The sequence below is a fragment of the Delphinus delphis genome, chromosome 2 (genome assembly GCF_949987515.2).
Source record: "Delphinus delphis chromosome 2, mDelDel1.2, whole genome shotgun sequence".
NCBI lineage: Eukaryota > Metazoa > Chordata > Mammalia > Artiodactyla > Delphinidae > Delphinus > Delphinus delphis.
Window position 1 is genome coordinate 135817524 of NC_082684.1, and position 25407 is coordinate 135842930.

Genomic DNA, 25407 nt, shown 5'->3' on the forward strand with positions numbered 1-25407 from the left:
TCTGCCTTGTAAACCACTTCATCTGTACCCTTTTTCTAGATTCCACATATATGTGTTAATATACAATATTTGTTTTTCTCTTTCTGACTTACTTCACTCTATATGATAGTCTCTAGGTCCATCCACATCTCTACAAATGACCTGATTTCGTACCTTTTTATGGCTGAGTAATATTCCATTGTATAGTATGTACCACATCTACTTTATCCATTCTTCTGTCGATGGGCGTTTAGGTTGCTTTCATGACCTGGTTATTGTAAATAGTGCTGCAGTGAACATTGGGGTGCATGTGTCTTTTTTTTTTGCGGTATGCGGGCCTCTCGCTGTTGTGGCCTTTCCTGTTGCGGAGCACAGGCTCCGGACGCACAGGCTCAGCAGCCATAGCTCATGGGCCTAGCCACTCTGCTGCATATGGGATCTTCCTGGACCGGGGCACAAACCTGTGTCCCCTGCATCAGCAGGCGGACTCTCAACCACTGCGCCACCAGGGAAGCCCCGCATGTATCTTTTTGAATTATGGTTTTCTCAGTGTATATGCCCAGTAGTGGGATTGCTGGGTCATATGGTAATTCTATTTTTAGTTTTTTAAGGAACCTCCATACTGATTTGCATAGTGGCTATATCACTTTACGTTGCCACCAACAGTGCAAGAGGGTTCCCTTTTCTCCACACCCTCTCCAGCATTTGTTGTTTGTAGATTTTCTGGTGAAGCCCATTCTAACAGGTGTGAGGTGATACCTCATTGTAGTTTTGATTTGCATTTCTCTAATAATTAGTGATGTTGAGCAGCTTTTCATGTGCTTCTTGGCCATCTGTATGTCTTCTTTGGAGAAATGTCTATTTAGGTCTTCTTCCCATTTTTGGATTGGATTGTTTGTTTCTTTAATATTGAGCTGCATGAGCTGTTTATATATTTTGGAGATTAACCCTTTGTCAGTTGCTTCATTTGCAAATATTTTCTCCCATCCTGAGGGTTGTCTTTTCATCTTGTTTATACTTTCCTTTGCTGTGCAAAAGCTTTTAAGTTTCATTAGGTCCCATTTGTTTATTTCTGTTTTTATTTCCATTACTCTAGGAGGTGGATCAAAAAAGATCTTGCTGTGATTTATGTCAAAGAGTGTTCTTCCTATGTTATCCTCTAAGAGTTTTATAGTGTCCAGTCTTACATTTAGGTCTTTAATCCATTTTGAGTTTATTTTTGTGTATGGTGTTAGGGAGTGTTCTAATTTCATTCTTTTACATGTAGCTGTCCAGTTTTCCCAGCACCACTTATTGAACAGGCTGTCTTTTTTCCATTGTGTATGCTTGCCTCCCTTGTCATAGATTAGTTGACCGTAGGTGCAAGAGTTTATCTCTGGGCTTTCTATCCTGTTCCATTGATCTATATTTCTGTTTTTGTGTTGGTACCATATTGTCTTATTTACTGTAACTTTGTAGTATAGTCTGAAGTCAGGGAGTCTGATTCCTCCAGCTGTGTTCTTTTCTCTCAAGATTGCTTTGGCTATTTGGGGTCTTTTGTGTATCCATACAAATTTTAAGATTTTTTGTTCTAGTTCTGTAAAAAATGACATTGGTCGTTTGATAGGGATTGCATTGAGTCTGTAGATTGCATCGGGTAGTATAGTCATTTTCACAATAATGATTCTTCCAATCCGAGTACATGGTGTATCTCTCCATCTGTTGGTGTCATCTTTGATTTCTTTCATCATTGTCTTATAGTTTTCTGAGTACAGGTCATTTACCTCCTTAGGTAGGTTTATTCCTAGGTATTTTATTCTTTTTGTGGCAGTGGTGAATAGGATTGCTTCCTTAATTTCTCTTTCTGATCTTTCATTAGTGTATAGGAATGTAAGAGATTTCCGTAATAATTTTGTATCCTGCAACTTTACCAAATTCCTTGATTAGCTCTAGTAGTTTTCTGGTGGCATCTTTAGGATTTTCTGTGTATAGTATCATGTCCTGCAAACAGTGACAGTTTTACTTCTACTTTTCCAATTTGTATTCCTTTTATTTCTTTTCTTCTCTGATTGCCATGGCTACGACTTCCAAAACTATGTTGAATAATAGTGGTGAGAGTGGACATCTTTGTCTTGTTCCTGATCTTAGAGGAAATGCTTTCAGTTTTTCACCATTGAGAATGATATTTGCTGTGGGTTTGTCATATATGACTTTTATTATGTTGAGGTAGTTTCCCTCTATGCCCACTTTCTGGAGAGTTTTTATCATAAATTGGTGTTGAATTTTGTCAAAATCTTTTTCTGCATCTATTGAGATGATCATATGGTTTTTATTCTTCAATTTGTTAATATGGTGTATCACATTGATTGATTTGCATATATTGAAGAATCCTTGCATCCCTGAGATAAATCCCACTTGATCATGGTGTGTGATCCTTTTAATGTGTTGTTGGATTCTGTTTGCTAGTATTTTGTTGAGGATTTTTGCATCTACATTCATCAGTGATATTCGTCTGTAATTTTCTTTTTTGTAGTATCTTTGTCTGGTTTTGGTATCAGGGTGATGGTGGACTCATAGAATGAATTTGGGAGTGTTTTTTCCTCTGTAAGTTTTTGGAAGTGTTTGAGAAGGATGGGTGTTAACCTTTTCTCTAAATGTTTGATAGAAGTCACCTGTGAAGCTGTCTGGTCCTGGACTTCTGTGTGTTGGAATATTTTTAATCACAGTTTCAATTTCATTACTTGTGATTGGTCTGTTCATATTTTCTATTTCTTCCTGGTTCAGTCTTGAAAGGATATACCTTTCTAAGAATTTGTCCATTTCTTCCAGGTTGTCCATATTACTGGCATAGAGTTGCTTGTAGAGTCTCTTAGGATCCTTTGTATTTCTGCAGTGCCCGTTGTAACTTCTCCTTTTTCATTTCTAATTTTATTGATTTGCGTCCTCTCCCTCTTTTTCTTGATGAGTCTGGCTGAAGGTTTATAAATTTTGTTTATCTTCTCAAAGAACCAGCTTTTAGGTTATTGCTCTTTGCTATTGTTTTCTTTGTTTCTATTTCATATTTCTGCTCTGATCTTTATGATCTCTTTCCTTCTAGTAACTTTGGGTTTTGTTTATTCTTCTTTCTCTAGTTCGTTTAGGTGTAAGGTTAGATTGTTTGAGATTTTTCTTGTTTCTTGAGGTAGGATTGTATGGCTATTATAAACTTCCCTCTTTGATCTGCTGTTGCTGCATCTCATAGGTTTTGGATCGTCGTGTTTTCATTGTCATTTGTCTCTAGGTATTTTTTATTTTTATTTTATTTATTTTTTTGCGGTACGCTGGCCTCTCACTGTCGTGGCCTCTCCCGTTGCGGAGCGCAGGCTCAGTGGCCATGGCTCATGGGCCCAGCCGCTTTGCGGCATGTGAGATATTCCCAGATAGGGGCACGAGCCCGCGTCCCTTGCATCAGCAGGCGGACTCTCAACCACTGCGGCACCAGGGAAGCCCCTTTTTGTCTCTAGGTATTTTTTTATTTCCTCTGATTTCTTCAGTGATCTCTTGGTTATTTAGTAATGTATTGTTTAGCCTCCATGTGTTTGTGTTTCTTATGTTTTTTTCCCTGTAATTTATTTCTAATCTCATAGCGTTGTGGTTGAAAAAGATGATATGATTTCACCTTTCTTAAATTTACTGAGGCTTGATTTGTGACTCAGGATGTGATCTGTCCTGAGAATGTTCTGTGTGCACTTGAGAAGAAAGTGTAATCTGCTGTTTTCAGATGGAATATCCTATAAATATCAATTAAATCCATCTGGTCTGTTGTGTCATATAAGGCTTATGTTTCCTTATTAATTTTCTGTCTGGATGATCTGTCCATTGGTATAAGTGAGGTGTTAAAGTCGCCCACTATTATTGTGTTACTGTTGATTTCCTCTTTCATAGCTGTTAGCATTTGCCTTATGTATTGAGGTGCTCTTATGTTGGGTGCATATATATTTACAGTTGTTATATCTTCTTCTTGGATTGATCCCTTGATCATTATGTAGCGTCCTTGCTTGTTTCTTGTTACATTCTTTATTTTAAAGTCTGTTTTGTCTGATATGAGTATTGGTGCTCCAGCTTTCTTTTCATTTCCTTTTGCGTGGAATATCTTTTTCCATCCCCTCACTTTCAGTGTGTATGTTTGCCTAGGTCTGAAGTAGGTCTCTTGTAGACAGCATATATATGGGTCTTGTTTTTGTATCCATTCAGCAAGCCTGTGTGTTTTGGTTGGAGCATTTAATCCATCCACACAAAAGGTAATTATCAATACGTATGTTCCTATTACCATATTCTTAATTGTTTTGGGTTTGTTTTTGTAGGTCCTTTTCTTCTCTTGTGTTTCTCACTTAGAGAAGTTCCTTTCGCCTTTGTTGTACAGCTGGTTTGGTGGTGCTGAATTCTCTTAGCTTTGGCTTGTGTGTAAACCTTTTGATTTCTCTGTCGAATCTGAATGAGATCCTTGCTGGGTAATCTTGGTTATAGGTTTTTCCCTTTCATCACTTTAAATATATTGTGCCACTCCCTGTGGCTTGCAGAATTTCTTCTGAGAAATCAGCTGTTAACCTTATGGGAGTTCCCTTGTATGTTATTTTTCGTTTTTCCCTTGTTGCTTTTAATAATTTTTCTTTGTTTTTAATTTTTGTCAATTTGATTACTGTGTGTCTGAGCGTGTTTCTCCTTGGATATATCCTGGCTGGGACTCTCTGCACTTCCTGGACATGGGTGGCTATTTCCTTTCCCATGTTATGTAAATTTTCAACTCTAATCTCTTCAGATATTTTCTCGGCTCCTTTCTCTCTCTCTTCTCCTTCTGGGACCCCTATAATGTGAATGTTGGTACGTTCAGTGTTGTCCCAGAGGTCTCTTAGGCTGTCTTCATTTCTTTTCATTATATTTTCTTTATTCTGTTCTGTGGCAGTGGATTCCACCATTCTGTCTTCCAGGTCATTTGTCTGTTCTACTGCTTCAGTTATTCTGCTATTGATTCCTTCTAGTGTATTTTTCATTTCAGTTAGTGTATTGTTCATCTCTGTTTGTTTTTTCTTTAATTCTTCTAGGTGTTTGTTCTTTAATTCTTCTAGATCTTTGTTAAACATTTCTTGCATCTTCTCAGTCTTTGCCTCCATTCTTTTTCCGAGGTCCTGGATCATCTTCACTATAATTATTCTGAATTCTTTTTCTGGTAGGTTGCCTATCTCCACTTCATTTAGTTGTTTTTCTGGGGTTTCCTTCATCTGGTACATTGTCCTTTGCCTTTTCATTTTGTCTGTCTTTCTGTGAATGTGGTTTTCATTCCACAGGCTGCAGGATTGTAGTTCTTCTTGCTTCTGCTGTCTATTCTCTGGTGGATGAGGCTATCTAAGAGGCTTGTGCAACCTTCCTGATGGGAGGGACTGGTGGTGGGTAGAGCTGGGTGTTGCTCTGGTTGGCAGAGCTCAGTAAAACTTTAATCTGCTTGTCTGCTGATGGGTGGGGCTGAGTTCCCTCCCTGTTGGTTGTTTGGCCTGAGTCGACCCAGCACTGGAGCTGCAGGCTCTTTGGTGGGCTAATGGCAGACTCCAGAGGGCTCACACCAAGGAGTACTTCCCAGAACTTCTGCTGCCAGTGTCATTGTCCCTGCAGTGAGCCACAGCTGACCCCCGCCTCTGCAGGAGACCCTCCAGTGCTTGCAGGTAGGTCTGGTTCAGTCTCCTGTGGGGTCTCTGCTCCTTCCCCCTGGGTTCTGATGAACAGACTACTTTGTGTGTGCCCTTCAAGAGTGGAGTCTCTGTTTCCCCCAGTCTTGTCGAAGTCCTGCAGCCAAATCCTGCTATCCTTCAAAGTTTGATTCTCTGGGAATTCCTCCTCCCATTGCTGGACCCCCAGGTTGGGAAGCCTGACATGGGGCTCAGAACCTTCACTCCAGTGGGTGGACTAATGTGGTTTAATTGTTCTCCAGTTTGTGAGTCACCCACGCAGCAGTGATGGGATTTGATTTGTGATTGCTCCCCTCCTACCGTCTCATTGCAGCTCTCCTACCATCTCATTGCGGCTTCTCCTTTGTCTTTGCATGTGTGGTATCTTTTTTGGTGAGTTCCAGTGTTCCTTTTAATGATTGTTTAGCAGTTAGTTGTGATTCCGGTGTTCTCGCAAGAGGGAGTGAGCGCACATCCTTCTATGCTGCCATCTTGAACCAATCCGAGATTTCTTAACAAGAGAGTGATGCAAAGAAGTTGGCATTTTTGAAAGGTTATTGTTGTGGTGGGTTTGGCAGTTGAATCATGTGCAGGTAGAGCCTGAAGTCAGGAGACCAGGCAACAGTGGCTACAGCTCAAAACTGGGGCCGGGCTTATGTGGTGGCAGTAGCCATGGGGTGAGAAGCTGGATCTGAAGTGCAGTCTGAAGGGGGTCAGTTTAGTTGGTGCACATTAGCCTCTTATTGTCTTTATTAGTTTCCTCGAGGCTGCAGTAACAAAGTACACCCAACTGGAGGCTTAGAACAACAGGTATTTATTGTCTCACAGTACTAGATGCCAGAGGTCCAAAATCAAGGTGCCAGCAGGGCTGTGTCCCCTGTGAAGGTGTTAGGGAAGTATCTGTCCCAGGTCTCTCTTCTAGTTTCTGGTAGTTCTTTGGTTTATAGTAGCATAACTCCAATCTTCACATGGCATTCTCCCTGTGTGCCTGTCTCTGTTCATGTCTTCTTTATGTAAGGGTAATAGTCATAATGAATTAAGGGCCTACCCTACCCCAACATGATTTCATCTTAACTAATTATATCTGCATATAAGGTAACATTCTGAGGTATGAGAGGTCAGAACTTCAACATATGAATTTGTGGGGGCAGGACGTAATTCAACCCATAACATATTTCTTTAGGAATTGCTGCCTGTGTAGTGTTTTTCTCTTTTGTAGCACTTGGCTGCCTCAACGAGTATGTTATGCTAGGTGAAGCACTGCAGAAAGGAATGAGAAAAATCATGTTTAAGTGAGCTTACCCCATCTTCCCTGAGATAAAGGGCCAAGTGGAAGATTGGTTTTATAGAAGTAGAATAATTCATCTCAATTTTCTGTTGATGCTTGAGTGTAAAGTGAGATGGGGCCCTTAAGCTTGCCTGAGATCTGATCTAACCCATATCATCATTGGAGAATTTCCTTCTGGCTTAGAAAGGTATTACTTCCTCCCCTTTCCCTCTTCCCTCCTTCTCACTTTATTCTTTCTAGGGGGAATCAAATGTATCTCTTATGGTGAATTGCAAGGATATTAGATTTTATTCTGTTGCAGTAGCAGTCAGGTTAAGGCCATGACGGGTCTAGAAAAAATAGATTTTAACCCATGTTGTCATCTCCCTGTTACCAAAAGAAACTCCATTTGAGGCTTGGTTCTTCCCGTTCATTCATTCATTCAGCAAATCATTGTTGAGAATTTATCATGATGAGGCATTGCTGTAGACCATCTTCACTATAAAAATACATTTAAGGTATGGTACATAAACTGGATCAATTTGGAATAAAATTATATTCAGTGGTGCTTATTATATTTATGAGAAATATTTTCAGGAGAGCTTACTTGGCTTCAATCACTTTTTGAAAAATCTGTCGCCCAAGTTTATACATTAAAGTATTGTCTTGTAATTTACATTTATAGCTATAAATTTAGAAGCTGGACTGAACATACTTTATTACTTTGGAATTATGGTCAAAGGTATTTTCTGAAAAAAATGCTCTTAGACACTAAACAATATTCTTTAAGAGAACTGCAAAGCAAAGAGGCACACTGGATTTTTCATGGTTCTTTACCTTGAAGCATCTTTGCTTTATCTTTTTTTCTCTACAGTGGTGATACATGGGTTTGCTGTTAACCAAATCCCAAAATATTGCCATTAGCTTAATTCCATGTTTAAATGATCTTGACCTACATGGTATGAAGGAAAATTAACTATCTTCTCTCTAGAAGGAGTCCTAGATATGGAAATACAGTGACATTTGGATGCAACCCAAGTATTAGGAAGTGTGGAGGACATCCTTGTGTAGCCCCACATCTCAGATTAGAGACAGAGCTCTGTATGAATATACGGTGGGGGTCATATTACTGTGCCAGGAGTGCCCTAACTCCTGTGCTCTCTGCAGAGCCTTGCTTTGCTGGTGCTTTAAGTGAACTGTGCCTGCCTCTCAGCAGGCTGTTCTTGAATGTTGTCTGCCAGCAGGTGCTCAGGCTGGTTTATTTATTTCGGGGTATCTGTCTTTTCTACTTCTTTTTCTCTTTCGTTTCCCCCCTTTTCCTCTTTCTCTCCTTTTACTTTTCTCTCACTTTTAAAAAATTGTGGTTAACTATACATAGCATAAGATTTGCCATTTTAACCATTTTTAAGTCCACAGTTCAGAGGCGTTAAATACACTCACATTATTGTGCAGCTGTCACCACTCAAAGCGTTTTAAACCAAAAAAATTTTAAAACAGAAAGTTGGTTGACAAAGTAAAGAAAGCTATTAGAAGTGTTCTTTTTTGTTGGTTTTTCTACTGGAAATTCAATTATTTAATGAAAGATTTTTACATAAGATTTTAGAGAATAGTAAGAGAGGCAGCATACCTAAGTCATTCTAAGACTAGGTTAAAATGATCCAAATTTCTAAAGACAGTACCAGTAAAGAAAATTATTAGAACCCATCTCATTTATGAGCATAGATGCCATGATTTTAATCAATATATGAGCAGCCTTAACCCCGAAATACATAAAAAGAATATAATATGACCTAGTTGAATTATTCCAAGGACCTAACATTCTTCAATATAAGAAAAATCTATTTAAATTCTCACATGAACAGGTTACAGGGGGAAAAATCATATGATTATGGCAATCAATGAAAAAAGCATTTAAAAATTTCAAAATATGTACAGAGGGAGGAAATAAATTAGAAATGGACTCCTGTGGCAGAAATTGATAATACGTAATATAGTAAATACCATACTGAATGTGAAACAGGGAAATGTGGACATGGTGTCACCTCTCAGTTTTAGGACACTAATGACTAGTTTTTCTGTTGTTGCTTTTATTAGAAAAATTACTATAATTGCAGTTGATTCTTTGGGATTATTACATTGCCAGTTATATAATCTCAGTTTATTATTTTCGAATATGGATTATGTATTTAGTATTTATCAAGCAGTAATGGAACATTGAGGTTACGCCATACTGGTCTTTAATTTTGGATTCAGAAAAATATTAGTTTGAAACTCTTTTAAAAAAATCCATTTAAAAAGTGCTCAGTTTGAGAAAACAGTTCCAATTCTAGTAAGGACTATGAAAATTTATTTGTTACAGCAAATATCTGTGAAAACATACAGACTTGACTAGGGTTTTATTTCTTTGCAGTTGATTGGCCACTTGGCCTTCAAAAGTCAAATACTTAATCTGAAATTCTAGTAATTAAAAACTTAGAAATGAGTAGCTTCCTTCCTGCCTTCCCCCAAGATAAAGTGGACGTGTTTCCTAAATGGGACTTCCTGATTTAAATGAATGGCCAGCTCAATTCTTTGCTTATTACAAGTCTGAACAACTTACCTGGCAATAGGATACCCTGATAATTTTTTGCCCCTAGTATTTCCCTTAAAAGGTAATGATACAGAAGATGGTTCTTTGGGACAGTAGTCCACCACCTTCTCTGTCTGCTGGCTTTCTGAAAAAGTTGTTATTCTTTGCCCCAACAACTTACCTCTCGGTTTATCGATCTGTCATGCAGTGAGCAGTATGAACTTGGACTCGGTAACAATTTTTGACAAGCCAGCCAGGAGCCTTGCTGCTCGTGGTCAGCTAGCATGGGTTGGGAAATTTTCAGGTAAGGCCCTAGCAGCTTCTAGGACCACTTGTCCGGAGGATCTTTCCATCAGAATTCCCCGAGGCAGCACCAGCTGCCCCAGGGCTTGGCAGTTGGAGCCAGAAATTGACATCTGGGAGTCAGTGGGCTCCATACAGTAGGATAAGTCAAAAAAAAAAGTTAATGATACACGGGGTGGGAGGGATAAATTAGAAGTATGGGATTAACAGATACAAACTACATAAAATAGATAAGCAATAAGGATTTACTGTATAGCACGGGAACTATATTCAGTATCTTTTAATAGCCTATAATGGAAAATGATCTGAAAGAAGATATATATATATATACACATATATATATGTATATATATACATATATATGTATATATATATATAGATAATGTATATATACATTATCTATATATATAAAACTGAATCACTTGGCTATACACCTGAAACTAACACAATATTATAAATCAACTACACTTCAACTGTAAAAAAAAAAAAAAAAGAGAAAAAGAAATGAAAGGTATACTGTGGAGCTGAAAACACATGCACACACATATACACACAAGTTAATGATACAGAAACAACCAAAGAAAAGATAAATTGGACTTATCAAAAGTAAAAAAACTTTTGTACTTCAGAGGACACTTAGGAAAGTGAAGTGATTACCCTCAGAATGGTAGAAAGTATTTGTAAACCATACACTTATCTGATAAAGATCTAGTACCTAGAATGTGTAAAGAACTATTATATAGCTTAATAATAAAAAGACAACCCAATTTATTAAATAGTGAAGGAGTTGAATAGACATTTTTCCAAAGAAGATACACAAATAGTCAATAAGCACATGAAAAGATGCTTAACATTATTAGCCATCAGGGAAATCATAACCACAGTAAGATACCACTTCATACCCACCAGGTTAGCTATAATCTAAAGAGACAGTAACAAGCATTGGTGAGGATATGGAGAAATTAGAACCCTCATACACTGGTGGTAGGAATGTAAAATGGTGCTCAGCCACTTTGGAACAGTAGTAGTTGCTGAAAAAATTAAACCATATGACCCAGCAGTTCCACTCACAGGTGTTATACCCAAGAGAATTGAAAACATATGTCCACACAAAAACTTGTGCACAGATGTTCCTAGCAGCTTTATTCATAATAGCCAAGAAAAGTGGAAACAACTGCTGAAAACAGTATCCGTTCAATAGAATATTATTCAGCCATAAAAAGAAATGAAGCATGGATGCATGCTACAACGTGGATGAAACTCCAGAAACATTATGCTAAGTGAAAAAATCCAGACACAAAGGCCACATATTTTAGTGATTCCACTTAAATGAAGTGTCCAGAATAGTTAAATTCATAGAGACAGAAAGTAGATTAGTGGTTCCCAGGAACTGGGAGGGGGCTTTGGAGGTTTGGGGTATGAAGTTTCTTTTTTAGGGTGATGAAAGTGTTTTGGAATTATATAGTGATGATGGTTACACAACTTTGTGAATATACTAAACTCCACCAAATTTCATACCTTAAAGAAGGTGAAAGTTATGATATGTAAATAATACCTCAGTAAGAAGGAAAGAGGAAAGAAAGGAAAGGATGGAGGGAGGCAGGAAAAAAGGAAGGCAGGCAGGAAAATAGTACCACTAATGATGTTAGAAGGGGTGGTGGTGGTGGAAGGAAGTGAGGTGGTAACCATACTAATGAGCTGCTTATGTACATACATTATCTTAATCACAATATCCGTAAGAGTTAGGCTTAAAGAGGTCAACTAATTTCCCCAAAGTCATATAAGTCATCAGTTCTCAAACTTGTTTGCACACTGGAATCACCTGGGGAACTTCTAAAAGTACTGATGCCTGAATCCCACTTCTGGAGATTCTGCATTAACTGGTATGGCGTGAGGCCTGGGCATAGAGATTTAAAAAATCTTCTCCAGGTAATTATCCCCAGGTAATTGTAATATGCAGCAAAGTTTGAGAACCACTGATATTAGCTGTTAAATATCAAGGCCTCTGATTTGAATTTAGATCTTTATAATTTTGAAGTCTCATGAATTTATTTTTTTATTTATTAATTTCTTTTATGGTCGTCATTGCTGCATACGGGCTTTCTCTAGTTGCGGTGGGCGGGGGCTACTCTTTGTTGTGGTGCACGGACTTCTCATTGCAGTGGCTTCTCTTGTTGCAGAGCACAGGCTCTAGGCACACAGGCTCAGTAATTGTGGCTTGCGGGCTCTAGAGTGCATGCTCAGTAGTTGTTGCACCCGGGCTTAGTTGCTTCGCGGCATGTGGGCGCTTCCCAGACCAGGGCTCAAACCCATGTCCTCTGCATTGGCAGGTGGATTCTTAACCACTCTGCCACCAGGGAAGCCCCTGAAGTCTCATGCATTTAACTACTATAACATGTAGGCTTATAAATTATTATGTTGTAATGAAATTTCTCCTTTACTGCTTTCTCTAAAGAATCAAGTAACAGTTTCCCATCCCAACACTGCCACTTAGCTGTGTGACCTTAGGCAGATATGATTCTCTCTAGTCTTTATTTTTAACCTGGAAAATGAGCTTGGTCTCCATCCACGGCTGTAGCTGCACAGTGAAATCACCTGTGAAGCTTTTATGACCTGTACTGACTGGGGTCACCCAGACCATTTATCTTAGAAGGGAGGGGTGGCTGTAGTATTTTTTAAGCACCTCAGGAATTCATATATGCAGCCCTGGTTGAGAACCACTGATATAAATGATAGTCATCTAGTTCTAACTTGTAAGAGTCTGTGCTTAATCCATGGGAGTAAACTAGGTATTTTGAAAGTCGCATTAGCCCTCTGACTGACTTGCTTTCTCCCATTCCTAAATCATGTAATATTCACAAGTCACTCCTTTGACTTACAAAACCAGAGGAAAAAGACAGAACTATGCCCAGTGTAGAGTCACCTAGAGGCAAAAGTGAGAATAGTGGGCCTTGTTCTCTGTACTTCCTTGGTACCTATTTCTAGGACGGGCTAGTATGACAAGATCACCAGTGCTTGTATTAAATAACTGTCCTTGAGATCAGAAAGAAATAATACAGCCTTTATAAGTACCTACCTGTCTGGGGTGCACTTGAGACTCTAGGTGTAGCTGGATCATTTAAATTTTTCTTCTCTTGACCTCAAATTTCTCACCGGTTCATAATTTAAGATCCGGTTTCAAGTGTTTACTCATTCATTCAGAAGAATACTTATTGAGTACTTACTATGTGCCAGGCATTGGTCTGTGTGCTTGGGATACATCAGTGAACAAAACAGACACAAATTTCTGTCCTTATGGAGTTTTCATTCTGGTGGGAGACATTAGTCAATAGATAATACAAGTAATTAGTAAGTTGTCCAATATATTAGAAGGTAATAAGTGATATGAAAAAAAATAAAGCGAGGTTAGGGGTATTGAGATTGCTGGGTAGATTGCAATATTAAATAGGGTGGTCAAGGTAGATCTTAAGAGCTTGAGATTTGAGGAAGGAGATGAGGCATTTGCCGTGTGATAGTGGGAGAAGAGCTTAGCAGGCAGAGAGGATAGCTACAGCAAAGGTTGTAAGGAGAAAACACGCCTGAAGAATATCAAGGAATGCACTGTGGTTGAGGAGGGGGGCAGGTCAGAGAGATAATGGAGGACCAGATTATTTAGGGTCTTATAGGCCATCTTAGTAACTTTCACATTTTATCAGAATCAACTGGGGAGCTTTTGCAGGGCTTTTGCCAAGTAGAAGAGTAACATGATATGACTTCAGGTCTGAAGAGAGCACTCTGGCTGCTTTGTGGAGAATAGATGGTGGAGGTGAGGAGGAACCAAGGTGATCTCTTAGGAGGCGATTGCAGTATTCCAGGTGAAAGATAGTGATGGCTTAGACCAGAATTGTAGCATTGGAAGGAGTGAGGAAAGGTCAAATTCTGTATCTATTTTTAGGTCATGCCAGCATGATTTCCTGATGTTGGATGTGAGGAATGAGAGATAGAGGGCAGTCAAGGACTCCAGGATTTGGGCCTGAGCGGTTTGAAGGGTAGGATGCCATCAACTACAGTGAGGAAGCTGCAGTGAAGCAGACTTTGAGGGGCAGGGTGACATATCAGTAATTTAGTTTGGGTCATGTTAACTTTGAGATGGGCACTAGACTTCCAAGTGGAGATATCAGGTAGCCAGTTGGCTAGATATGTGGAGTTTGGGAAGAGAGGCACATGCACAACATTTAAAACCTTGAGCCTGGATGAAATCACCAAGGGAGTAAGTGAAGTAAATAAAGAGGACCAAGGACTCAGCAGAGGGACATTCCAACAATGAGGAGAATAGGGAGAAGAGAAGGAACCAGCCAGGGACACTGAGAAAGGGTGGTCAGTGAGGTAGGAAAACCAAGAGTGCAGGGTCCCAGAAGCACAAGTGGAAAGTTGTCAAAGTGGAAGGAGTGGTCAGCTGTGCCAGATGGCGCTCACAGGTCAAGTAAGATGAGAACTGAGAATTGACCTTTGGATTTAGCAATGTAGAGGTCATCAGTGGCCTTAAGGAGAGCGGTTTTGGTGAAGTAGGGTGTTTTTTTGTTGTTTTTTTAAAAATTTATTTTATTTTTGGCTGCATTGGGTCTTCGTTGCTGCCCGTGGGCTTTCTCTAGTTGCAGCGAGCGGGGGCTACTCTTCGTTGTGGTGCACGGGCTTCTCATCACGGTGGCTTCTCTTGTTGTAGAGCACGAACTCTAGGCACGCGGGCTTCAGTAGTTGTGGCGTATGGGCTTAGTTGCTCCACGACATGTGGGATCTTCCTGGACCAGGGCTCAAACCTGTGTCCCCTGCATTGGCAGGTGGATTCTTAACTACTGCGCCACCAGGGAAGCCCTGAAGTAGATTTAAGAGAGATTGGGAAGAGAGGAATTGGAGATGGTGACTATAAACCACTCTTGAAAATTTTTGCAGGAAAAAGGAGCAAAGAAATAGGTGGATGCTAGTGAGAAGAGTGTGCTTGAGTTTTGTTATTTTTTTTAAGATGAGAACAAGAGCAGCATGTTCATAGGCTGAAGGGAAAGATCCTGTAAAAAGTGGAAAAAACTGATGAAGGAGAAGAGAGTGCTTTAGGGATATCCTTGAGTAGGTGAGAGAGGGTGGGCTCTAGTGGAGGGGTTGGCGGTGGATGGGGGGGGAAGTGGATCTGCAGAAAGAGGCAAGAAGGGAGTATGTGGGTGCAGATGTTGCTGGGTGGAGAGATATGGCATGGAAATCTGTGGAAATTTCATCTGATTGCCTCAGTTTTCTCAGTGAAGTAGGAAGCGAGGTTATCAACTGAGGGCAGAAGGAGGTTGCATTAGGATTTGAGGAGAGAGGAGAAAATATGAAAGTCATCTAGGAGAGTAAGAGAGTAGACGAACCTAGGGATGTAAAATAAAGTTAGAATGATAAAAATAAATGACTGCCAGACAGCGCAAAGGAGTCCACTTGAAATTTGGCGTGATACGTTTAAAGTGAAGGCAGGCAGCATGAGTGTTGGGGGGGGGGTCTTTTCCCTAGCTCCCTTAAGCTACATGGGTGCAGCCATGGAATCACCAGTTGTGCTTTTACCAAGCAAGGGTATCATGGCAAGAGGCAGGGGATTAGGTTGTGTACATAAGGGAATGATTATAATGATTGACCATGGAATTTAAGCTGGGTGAGAAAGGGAGAGAGAAAATCAGTGGGGAGAGGGTCAGCGAAAAGGTGATAGTTTTGAGGTCCCAGTGGAGTTGAAGAATAATTGGGTTGAACTACTATAAGGGAGGGAGTGAGCTGGAAAGATAGGTGGTGATCAGAGAGTGGGATGCACAAAACTGAGATCATGGAGGGGTGTAGTTGGTAATGATATGGGAACGTACGGCTGAAGTTGGTAGAGGACAACATCCGTAAAATGGAACTTTAATGAACCAAGAGTCAGGTTCTTAGAAGGAACATTAATATGTATATTTAACTTGCTAAGTGTCCAGATAGAAGTAGTATTGGAGAAAATAATGGTGAGCCAGTAATTAAAATTGTGAAGAGGGACTTCCCTGGTGGTTCAGTGGTTAAGACTCTGCTCTCCCACTGCAGGGGGCATGGGTTCAATCCCTGGTCAGGGAACTAAGATCCCGCATCCCGTATGCTGAGGGCACGGCTGGAAAAAAACTGTGAAGAAATGAGGGGGAGTGGTTGGGTGATCTGTTGGATGTTGGTAGCAAAGTGTCTTAGGCACTTGCCTTCAAATACAGTCTGTGTGAGAATATCAGTAAGCTTTTATATTCAGAGCAGGTTTTAGAAGTAATTTAATCCAGTGATTCTCAGCTGAGACTCACTGGGAGTAGGGTAGTGTATATCAGATACTACACACATCCTCTAGAGGTATTTGCCTGGCTTCCATTGACGATCACTTTAACTAGTAAGCCAGTATTACCAGTTGATTGATAGGATGTCTTATCTCTCTAATGCATTTAGATAGAAAACTCATAGGAACTTTTGAGCTAGTCTGTTTTATCCAGTATAGGAATGGTTTCTATAGCATCCTTGCTAGATGATTGTCCACCATTTTTGGTTGAATGCTTCTAGTAGTAGATACCTCAGTACTTTATGAAGCAGTCCTAGAAGCAGTTAATTGCATAGGGAAATCAGAGAAGTGTCCTGTTAATTCTCAGCAGATAGAATATCTTAGGCTGGTAGTTTGGGGAAATGATATTTTGCTTTGTGTCATAGGGCTGAGAGCAGTGGTGAAAATTTTCTCTACGATGTATTTTCCCTGTGTCTCCCTATTACCGACTTTCATTGTAATCACTCACTCTTCTTTCTAGTCCTCCTAGGAGGTGAAGAAAGTTCCAGTGCAAATGATTTAGCTCAGAGCTATTGAAGTGATCAAGGGGATGGGAAGAATGGAGATTGTCTAAAGTAATGAGCTTGGAAAAACCAAACCTGAGAAGAGATTTAATTGGCATATGTAGTGTAGGGTATGTATAGGGTAAATATGGACTTGATTTCCTAAATCCCAGGAGGTAATTTATGGAGTACATTACACTAAGAGATGATCCAAGCAGAAAATAGAAATGGTTCATAAGGGACTGCAATGAATTCTTATGAATGACAGTTGTGTCTGATTCAAGTTAGGAAGGCACTTGGCCTAAACATTTAAGACTTTTTTTTTGGAGAGCAATCATGTTTTACTTCCCAGTATTTTTCTATGTAATATTTTTTCTACCAAACCTTGTACCGGCTGTACAGATTACATGTTGTTGAATTTTATAGAATTTAATAAGTGGCATTGTTTTGTTTGCTATGCTAGTGTGTGTGAATTAGCCAGGAAAAGCATTTAAATAGAACATAGAATCTCCATGCATGCCTCAGGCATGACGTCTTCCTTTCACAGATGGGGAAAATGAGGCCTCAGGGAAGAGAGGTGACTTGCCCATATGCAAACAATGAGTCAGTAGCTAAGGTGAGACCAGAGGGCAGGTCTCCTGACCCAGGAGTGTTGTGTGTTTTTCCATTACAGTGTGTGGATTTACATTATTGGCTGGTTAGAGAAATGAACACAGAGTAGTTAAATAATTTACCCAGGCTGCGTGGGAAATTATTGGCAGAGCCAGATGAGTTCATTCCCTGTAGAACTCCCTCAGCCAAGGTGTTCTGCTGGCATGAGTAGGATTTTAAAGAGACAGGTAGGAAGTAATGATCATATCTGAGTTTTTGGACTTTTTTACTTATTGCATTGTAAATAAATACTTTTAAAAAGGCTGTCTGAAACAGTGTTGATACTAACTTTATCCCATTGTTCTGCACTTAATCCAAAGTACAGACAAGGCTCCTGGATAGTTAATGTAATAACTATCCAGTTATACATAGTGAAAGATAGTTTATTTTAAATTATTTCACTTAGAGTCACAACAGATTATTCTCTTTAGTTTGAGTTAAGACTAATTTGTGCCTAGTATGTGCTCAGTTAATGTCTTTCTGTTACTTAATTTCACATTGTAAAAACAAACAAGTTAAATTATAGTACTACAGTTGTAGGCAAATTATTATTCTAGAAAGAGATTTATAAATCTTGATATAGAGATATAATTTCTGGGTTAACTTATAATAATAGCTTCATATTCTTGGCTCTACCAATGTCTTGTTTCACAGGTGAAGCATTCATTCTTAACAGGGCATTATCTACCCCCAGAGGGGTGAAAATTGATTCTTGGGGGGGGGCAAAAAATGTATTCTTTTTATGTATAAAGCACAGATATGCATATAATGTGTAAACATAGATATATCTGTGACATTAATATTTCAATGGGGAGGGTGTATCATAATTAGGAAACAAATGTCTAGAGAGACCCTGAGGGGGCATGTCTTTGTCCCCAGTTCCTGGCACAGAGCTCCTAATGTAATACAATAAATTACTATTTGGTTTTTGTCCTGGCTCCTAAAACAACTGGAGAACAGTAAAGGTGAAAATAGCATCTTTTGTTAATTCAATAACAGGCCCCTTTAAACCACACTGGAGTTTATGTTAATGGAATGACTTTTGGAAAGACCCTGAGGATGGGAGGCTGGTTGCCAGGGGAACCAACCAGTGATTAGATGGCTGGAACTTTCAGCCACCCTGCCCCACCATTGACCTCTGAGGAGGGGAGTAGGGCTAGAGGTTGAGTTAATCACCAGTGGTCAATGATTTAATCAATCATTTACTTCCAATAAAAACCCTAAGCAGTGGGATTTGGAGTTTCCAGATTGGTGAACACATTGAGGTGCTGGGAGGGTGGCATGCCTGGATACCTTGCTCTATGCATCTCCCCCATCTAGCTGTTCCTGTTATATTCTTTTTTTTTTTTTTTTTTGCGGTACGCGGGCCTCTCACTGTTGTGGCCTCTCCCGTTGCGGAGCACAGGCTCCGGATGCGCAGACTCAGCGGCCATGGCTCACGGGCCCAGCCGCTCTGCGGCATGCGGGATCTTCCCGGACCGGGGCACGAACCAATGTTCCCTGCATCGGCAGGCAGACTCTCAACCACTGCGCCACCTGGGAAGCCCCCCTGTTATATTCTTTTATAATAAATTGGTAATCTAGTAGGTAAACTATTTTACTGAGTTCTGTGAGACATTCTAGCAAATTATCAAACCTGAAGAGGGGTTCATGAGGAGCCCCAGTTTATAGCCAGTTGGTCAGAAGTATAGGTGACAACCTGAGCCTTGCAGTTGGTGTCTGAAGTTGGGGGTGGGGTGGGGAGTGGGGGGACAGCCTTGTGGGACTGAGCCCTTGACCTGGGGCGAGGGTGGGGGTGGGTTCTGTGCTAACAACGGGTAGTTAGTGTCAGAATTGCGTTAAATAGTAGGACACCTAGTTGATGTCCTCCAAGAGTTGGAGAATTGCTTGGTGTGGGAAAAAACCATACATCTGGTGTCAGAAGTGTTGGTTATGAGTAGAGAAGGAAACCAGTTTTTCTTTTAGGGGCTGTGATGAAAACAGTTGAGAAACACTGAGCGGAAGGATCTGGTTGTACATACTAAGCTCTAACTTAGAGGAAATCCCCAGATGTCATTGTATGCACTGTAAAGGTCAGACTTCTAAAGAGGTCAGCATTTCCACCATATGCATTAGAGACTTCAAATGGTCCAGGAAATGAAGTGGTTAGAAATGCCTTTACAGCTTGGCAGGGTTTTTTAGATGTCTCCATCCACATCAATTTGCTCAGTGTATAACCTTCCCTATACTGTCTTTCCTCACATTTCCTCTACCTCAAAATCTGGCTGTGACGCAAGAAGAGGGATGTTGGTAAAATCTCAGCTGCCTATTTGAGTTACCCTCAGCTCCTGTTGAAGCTGGGCTTATGACTGTGGAGACCTATCATTTGGGTCTTTTATAATTTGATAATGTCCTCTTACTATTGTGAAAGAGAAACTGAGGGGGCAGTGCTTTATGCCAAATGTGACAAATTTTAAAAGTTGATTCCCCCACTCCCACCTTCCTTTTTGGTCTCCAGTGTGGTTGTCTTCTCTTTCAGTTTGTCTGGTACATCAGAAAGCCTAGTTGCAAAGTACTTTGTTATCATTAGATGACAGAGGCATCATGCTCAGTACTGTGCCTTGAACTTGGGAGGCACTCAATAAATAAGATTTTTTTGTTTGTTTGTTTGTTTTGTTTTTAACATCTTTATTGGAGTATAATTGCTTTACAATGATGTGTTAGTTTCTGCTTTATAACAAAGTGAATCAGTTATACATATACATATGTTCTCATATCTCTTCCCTCTTGTGTCTCCCTCCCTCCCACCCTCCCTAACCCACCCCTCTAGGTGGTCACAAAGCACCGAGCTGATCTCCCTGTGCTATGCGGCTACTTCCCACTAGCTACCTACCTTACGTTTGGTAGTGTATATATGTCCATGCCTCTCTCTCACTTTGTCACAGCTTACCCTTCCCCCTCCCCATATCCTCAAGTCCATTCTATGTAGATCTGTGTCTTTATTCCTGTTTTACCCCTAGGTTCTTCATAACTTTTTTTTCTTAAATTCCATATATATGTGTTAGCATACAGTATTTGTCTTTCTCTTTCTGACTTACTTCACTCTGTATGACAGACTCTAGGTCCATCCACCTCACTACAAATAGCTCAGTTTCGTTTCTTTTTATGGCTAATATTCCATTGTTTATATGAGCCACATCTTCTTTATCCATTCATCTGTCGATGGACACTTAGGTTGTTTCCATCTCCTGGCTATTGTAAATAGAGCTGCAATGAACATTTTGGTACATGACTCTTTGAATTATGGTTTTCTCAGGGTATATGCCCAGTAGTGGGATTGCTGGGTCATATGGTAGGTCTATTTGGAGTTTTTTAAGGAACCTCCATACTCTCCATAGTGCCTGTACCAATTCACATTCCCACCAGCAGTGCAAGAGTGTTCCCTTTTCTCCACACCCTCTCCAGCATTTATTGTTTCTAGATTTTTTGATGATGGCCATTCTGACTGCTGTGAGATGATATCTTATTGTAGTTTCAATTTGCATTTCTCTAATGATTAGTAATGTTGAGCATTCTTTCATGTGTTTCTTGGCAGTCTGTATATCTTCTTTGGAGAAATGTCTATTTAGGTCTTCTGCCCATTTTTGGATTGGGTTGTTTGTTTTTTTGTTATTGAGCTGCATGAGCTGCTTATAAATTTTGGAGATTAATCCTTTGTCAGTTGCTTCATTTGCAAATATTTTCTCCCATTCTGAGGGTTGTCTTTTGGTCTTGTTTATAGTTTCCTTGCTGTGCAAAAGCTTTGAAGTTTCATTAGGTCCCATTTGTTTATTTTTGTTTTTATTTCCATTTCTCTTGGAGGTGGGTCAAGAAGGATCTTGCTGTGATTTATGTCATAGAGTGTTCTGCCTATGTTTTCCTCTAAGAGTTTGATAGTTTCTGGCCTTACATTTAGCTCTTTAATCCATTTTGAGCTTATTTTTGTGTATGGTGTTAGGGAGTGATCTAATCTTACACTTTTATATGTACATGTCCAGTTTTCCCAGCACCGCTTATTGAAGAGGCTGTCTTTTCTCCACTGTACATTCCTGCCTCCTTTATCAAAGATAAGGTGACCGTATGTGCGTGGGTTTATTTCTGGGCTTTCTATCCTGTTCCATTGATCTATCTTTCTGGTTTTGTGCCAGTACCATACTGTCTTGATTATGTAGCTTTGTAGTATAGTCTGAAGTCAGGGAGCCTGATTCCTCCAGCTCCGTTTTTCGTTCTCAAGATTGCTTTGGCTACTCGGGGTCTTTTGTGTTTCCATACAAGTTGTGAAATTTTTTTGTTCTACTTCTGTGAAAAATGCCAGTGGTAGTTTGATAGGGATTGCATTGAAACTGTAGATTGCTTTGGGTAGTAGAGTCATTATCACAATGTTGATTCTTCCAATCCAAGAACATGGTATATCTCTCTGTCTATTTGTATCATCTTTAATTTCTTTCAACAGTGTCTGATAATTTTCTGCATACAGGTCTTCTGTCTCCTTAGGTAGGTTTATTCCTAGATATTTTATTCTTTTTGTTGCAGTGGTAAATGGGAGTGTTTTCTTGATTTCACTTTCAGATTTTTCATCCTTAGTGTATAGGAATGCCAGAGATTTCTGTGCATTAATTTTGTATCCTGCTACTTTACCAAATTCATTGATTAGCTCTAGTAGTTTTCTGGTAGCATCTTTAGGATTCTCTATGTATGGTATCATGTCATCTGCAAAGTGACAGCTTTACTTCTTCTTTTCCAATTTGGATTCCTTTTATTTCCTTTCTTCTCCGATTGCTGTGGCTAAAACTTCCAAAACTATGTTGAATAAGAGTGGTGAGAGTGGGCAACCTTGTCTTGTTCCTGATCTTAGTGGAAATGCTTTCAGTTTTTCACCATTGAGGACGATGTTGGCTGTGGGTTTGTCATATATGGCCTTTATTATGTTGAGGAAAGTTCCCTCTATGCCTACTTTCTGGAGGGCTTTTATCATAAATGGGTGTTGAATTTTGTCAAGAGCTTTCTCTGCATCTATTGAGATGACCATATGGATTTTCTCCTTCAATTTGTTAATATGGTGTATCCCATTGATTGATTTGCGTATATTGTAGAATCCTTGCATTCCTGGAATAAACCCCACTTGATCATGGTGTATGATCCTTTTAATGTGCTGTTGGATTCTGTTTGCTAGTATTTTGTTGAGGATTTTTGCATCTGTGTTCATCAGTGATATGGGCCTGTCGTTTTCTTTCTTTGTGACATCTTTGTCTGGTTTTGGTATCAGGGTGATGGTGTCCTCGTAGAATGAATTTGGGAGTGTTCCTCCTCTGCTATATTTTGGAAGAGTTTGAGCAGGATAGGTGTTAGCTCTTCTCTAAATGTTTGAAAGCATTCGTCTGTGAAGCCATCTGGTCCTGGGCTTTTGTTTGTTTGAAGATTTTTAATTACAGTTTCAATTTCAGTGCTTGTGATTGGTCTGTTCATATTTTCTATTTCCTCCTGGTTCAGTCTTGGCAGGTTGTGCATTTCTAAGAATTTGTCCGTTTCTTCCAGGTTGTCCATTTTATTGGCATAGAGTTGCTTGTAGTAATCTCTCATGATCTTTTATATTTCTGCAGTGTCAGTTGTTACTTTTTCTTTTTCATTTCTAATTCTATTGATTTGAGTCTTCTCCCTTTTTTTCTTGATGAGTCTGGCTAATGGTTTATCAATTTTGTTTGTCTTCTCAAAGAACCAGCTTTTAGTTTTATTGATCTTTGCTATTGTTTCCTTCATTTCTTTTTCATTTCTTTCTTTTTTTTTTTTAACATCTTTATTGGGGTATAATTGCTTTACAATGGTGTGTTAGTTTCTGCTTTATAACAAAGTGAATCAGTTATACATATACATATGTTCCCATATGTCTTCCCTCTTGCGTCTCCCTCCCTCCCACCCTCCCTATCCCACCCCTCCGGGCTGTCACAAAGCACCGAGCCAATATCCCTGTGCCATGAGGCTGCTTCCCACTAGCTATCTACCTTACTACGTTTGTTAGTGTGTATATGTCCATGACTCTCTCTCGCCCTGATTTGATCTTTATGATTTCTTTCCTTCTGCTAACTTTGGGGTTTTTTTGTTCTTCTTTCTCTAATTGCTTTAGGTGCAAGGTTAGGTTGTTTATTCGAGATGTTTCCTGTTTCTTAAGGTGGGCTTTTATTGCTATAAACTTCCCCCTTAGAACTGCTTTTGCTGCATCCTATAGGTTTTGGGTCGTCGTGTCTCCATTGTCATTTCTTTCTAGATTTTTTATGTGTCCTCTTTGGTTTCTTCAGTGATCACTTCGTTATTAAGTAGTGTATTGTTCAGCCTCCATGTGTTTGTATTTTTTACAGACCTTTTCCTGTAATTGATATCTAGTCTCATGGCATTGTGTTCGGAAAAGATACTTGATATGATTTCAATTTTCTTAAATTTACCAAGGCTAGATTTGTGACCCAAGATATGATCTATCCTGGAGAATGTTCCATGTGCACTTGAGAAAAATGTGTATTCTGTTGTTTTTGGATGGAGTGTCCTATAAATATCAATTAAGTCCATCTCGTTTAATGTATCATTTAAAGCTTGTGTTTCCTTATTTATTTTCATTTTGGATGATCTGTCCATTGGTGAAAGTGGGGTTTCAAAGTCCCCTACTATGAATGTGTTACTGTCGATTTCCCCTTTTATGGCTGTTAGTATTTGCCTTATGTATTGAAGTGCTGCTATGTTGGATGCATAAATATTTACAATTGTTATATCTTTTTGGATCAATCCCTCGATCATTATGTAGTGTCCTTCTTTGTCTCTTGTAATAGTCTTTATTTTAAAGTCTATTTTGTCTGATACGAGAATTGCTACTCTAGCTTTCTTTTGATTTCCATTTGCATGGAATATCTTTTTCCATCCCCTTACTTTTCAGTCTGTATGTTTCTCTAGTTCTGAAGTGGGTCTCTTGTAGACAGCATATATACGGGTCTTGTTTTTGTATCCATTCAGCCAATCTGTCTTTCGGTGGGAGCATTTAATCCATTTACATTTAAGGTAATTATTGATATGTATGTTCCTATTCCCATTTTCTTAATTGTTTTGGGTTTGTTATTGTAGGTCTTTTCCTTCTCTGTGTTTCTTGCCTAAGGCAGATCCTTTAGCATTTGTTGTATAGCTGGTTTGGCGGTGCTGAACTCTCTCAGCTTTTCCTTGTCTGTAAAGGTTTTAATTTCTCCATCAAATCTGAATGAGATCCTTGCTGGGTAGAGTAATCTTGGTTGTAGATTTTTCTCCTTCATCACTTTAAATATGTCCTGCCAGTCCCTTCTAGCTTGCAGAGTTTCTGCTGAAAGATCAGCTGTTAACCTTATGGGGATTCGCTTGTGTGTTATTTGTTGTTTTTCCCTTGCTGCTTTTAATATGCTTTCTTTGTATTTAATTTTTGACAGTTTGATTAATATGAGTCTTGGCGTATTTCTCCTTGGATTTATCCTGTATGGGACTCTCTATGCTTCCTGGACTTGATTAACTATTTCCTTTCCCACATTAGGGAAGTTTTCAACTATAATCTCTTCAAATATTTTCTCGGTCCCTTTCTTTTTCTCTTCTTCTTCTGGAACCCCTATGATTCGAATGTTGGTGTGTTTAATGTTGTCCCAGAGGTCTCTGAGACTGTCCTCAGTTCTTTTCATTCTTTTTTCTTTATTCTGCTCTGCAGTAGTTATTTCCAGTACTTTATCTTCCAGGTCACTTATCCGTTCTTCTGCCTCAGTTATTCTGCTGTTGATCCCTTCTAGAGTATTTTTAATTTCATTTATTGTGTTGTTCATCTTTGCTTGTTTCATCTTTAGTTCTTCTAGGTCCTTGTTAAATGTTTCTTGCATTTTCTCTATTCTATTTTCAAGATTTTGGATCATCCTTACTATCATTATTCTGAATTCTTTTTCAGGTAGACTGCCTATTTCCTCTTCATTTGTTAGGTCTGGTGGGTTTTTACCTTGCTCCTTCATCTGCTGTGTGTTTTTCTGTCTTTTCGTTTTGCTTATCTTAATGTGTTTGGGGTCTCCTTTTTGCAGGCTGCAGGTTCGTTGTTTTTGGTGTCTGTTGCCAGTGGCTAAAGTTGGTTCAGTGAG

General features: G+C 39.5%; 1 protein-coding gene across 2 annotated transcripts in view; it reads left to right on the top strand.

Moving 5' to 3' along the window:
- AAGAB (alpha and gamma adaptin binding protein) overlaps nucleotides 1-25407 on the top strand; it is a 101140-nt gene that overhangs the window by 40495 nt on the left and 35238 nt on the right. The window lies entirely within an intron of this gene.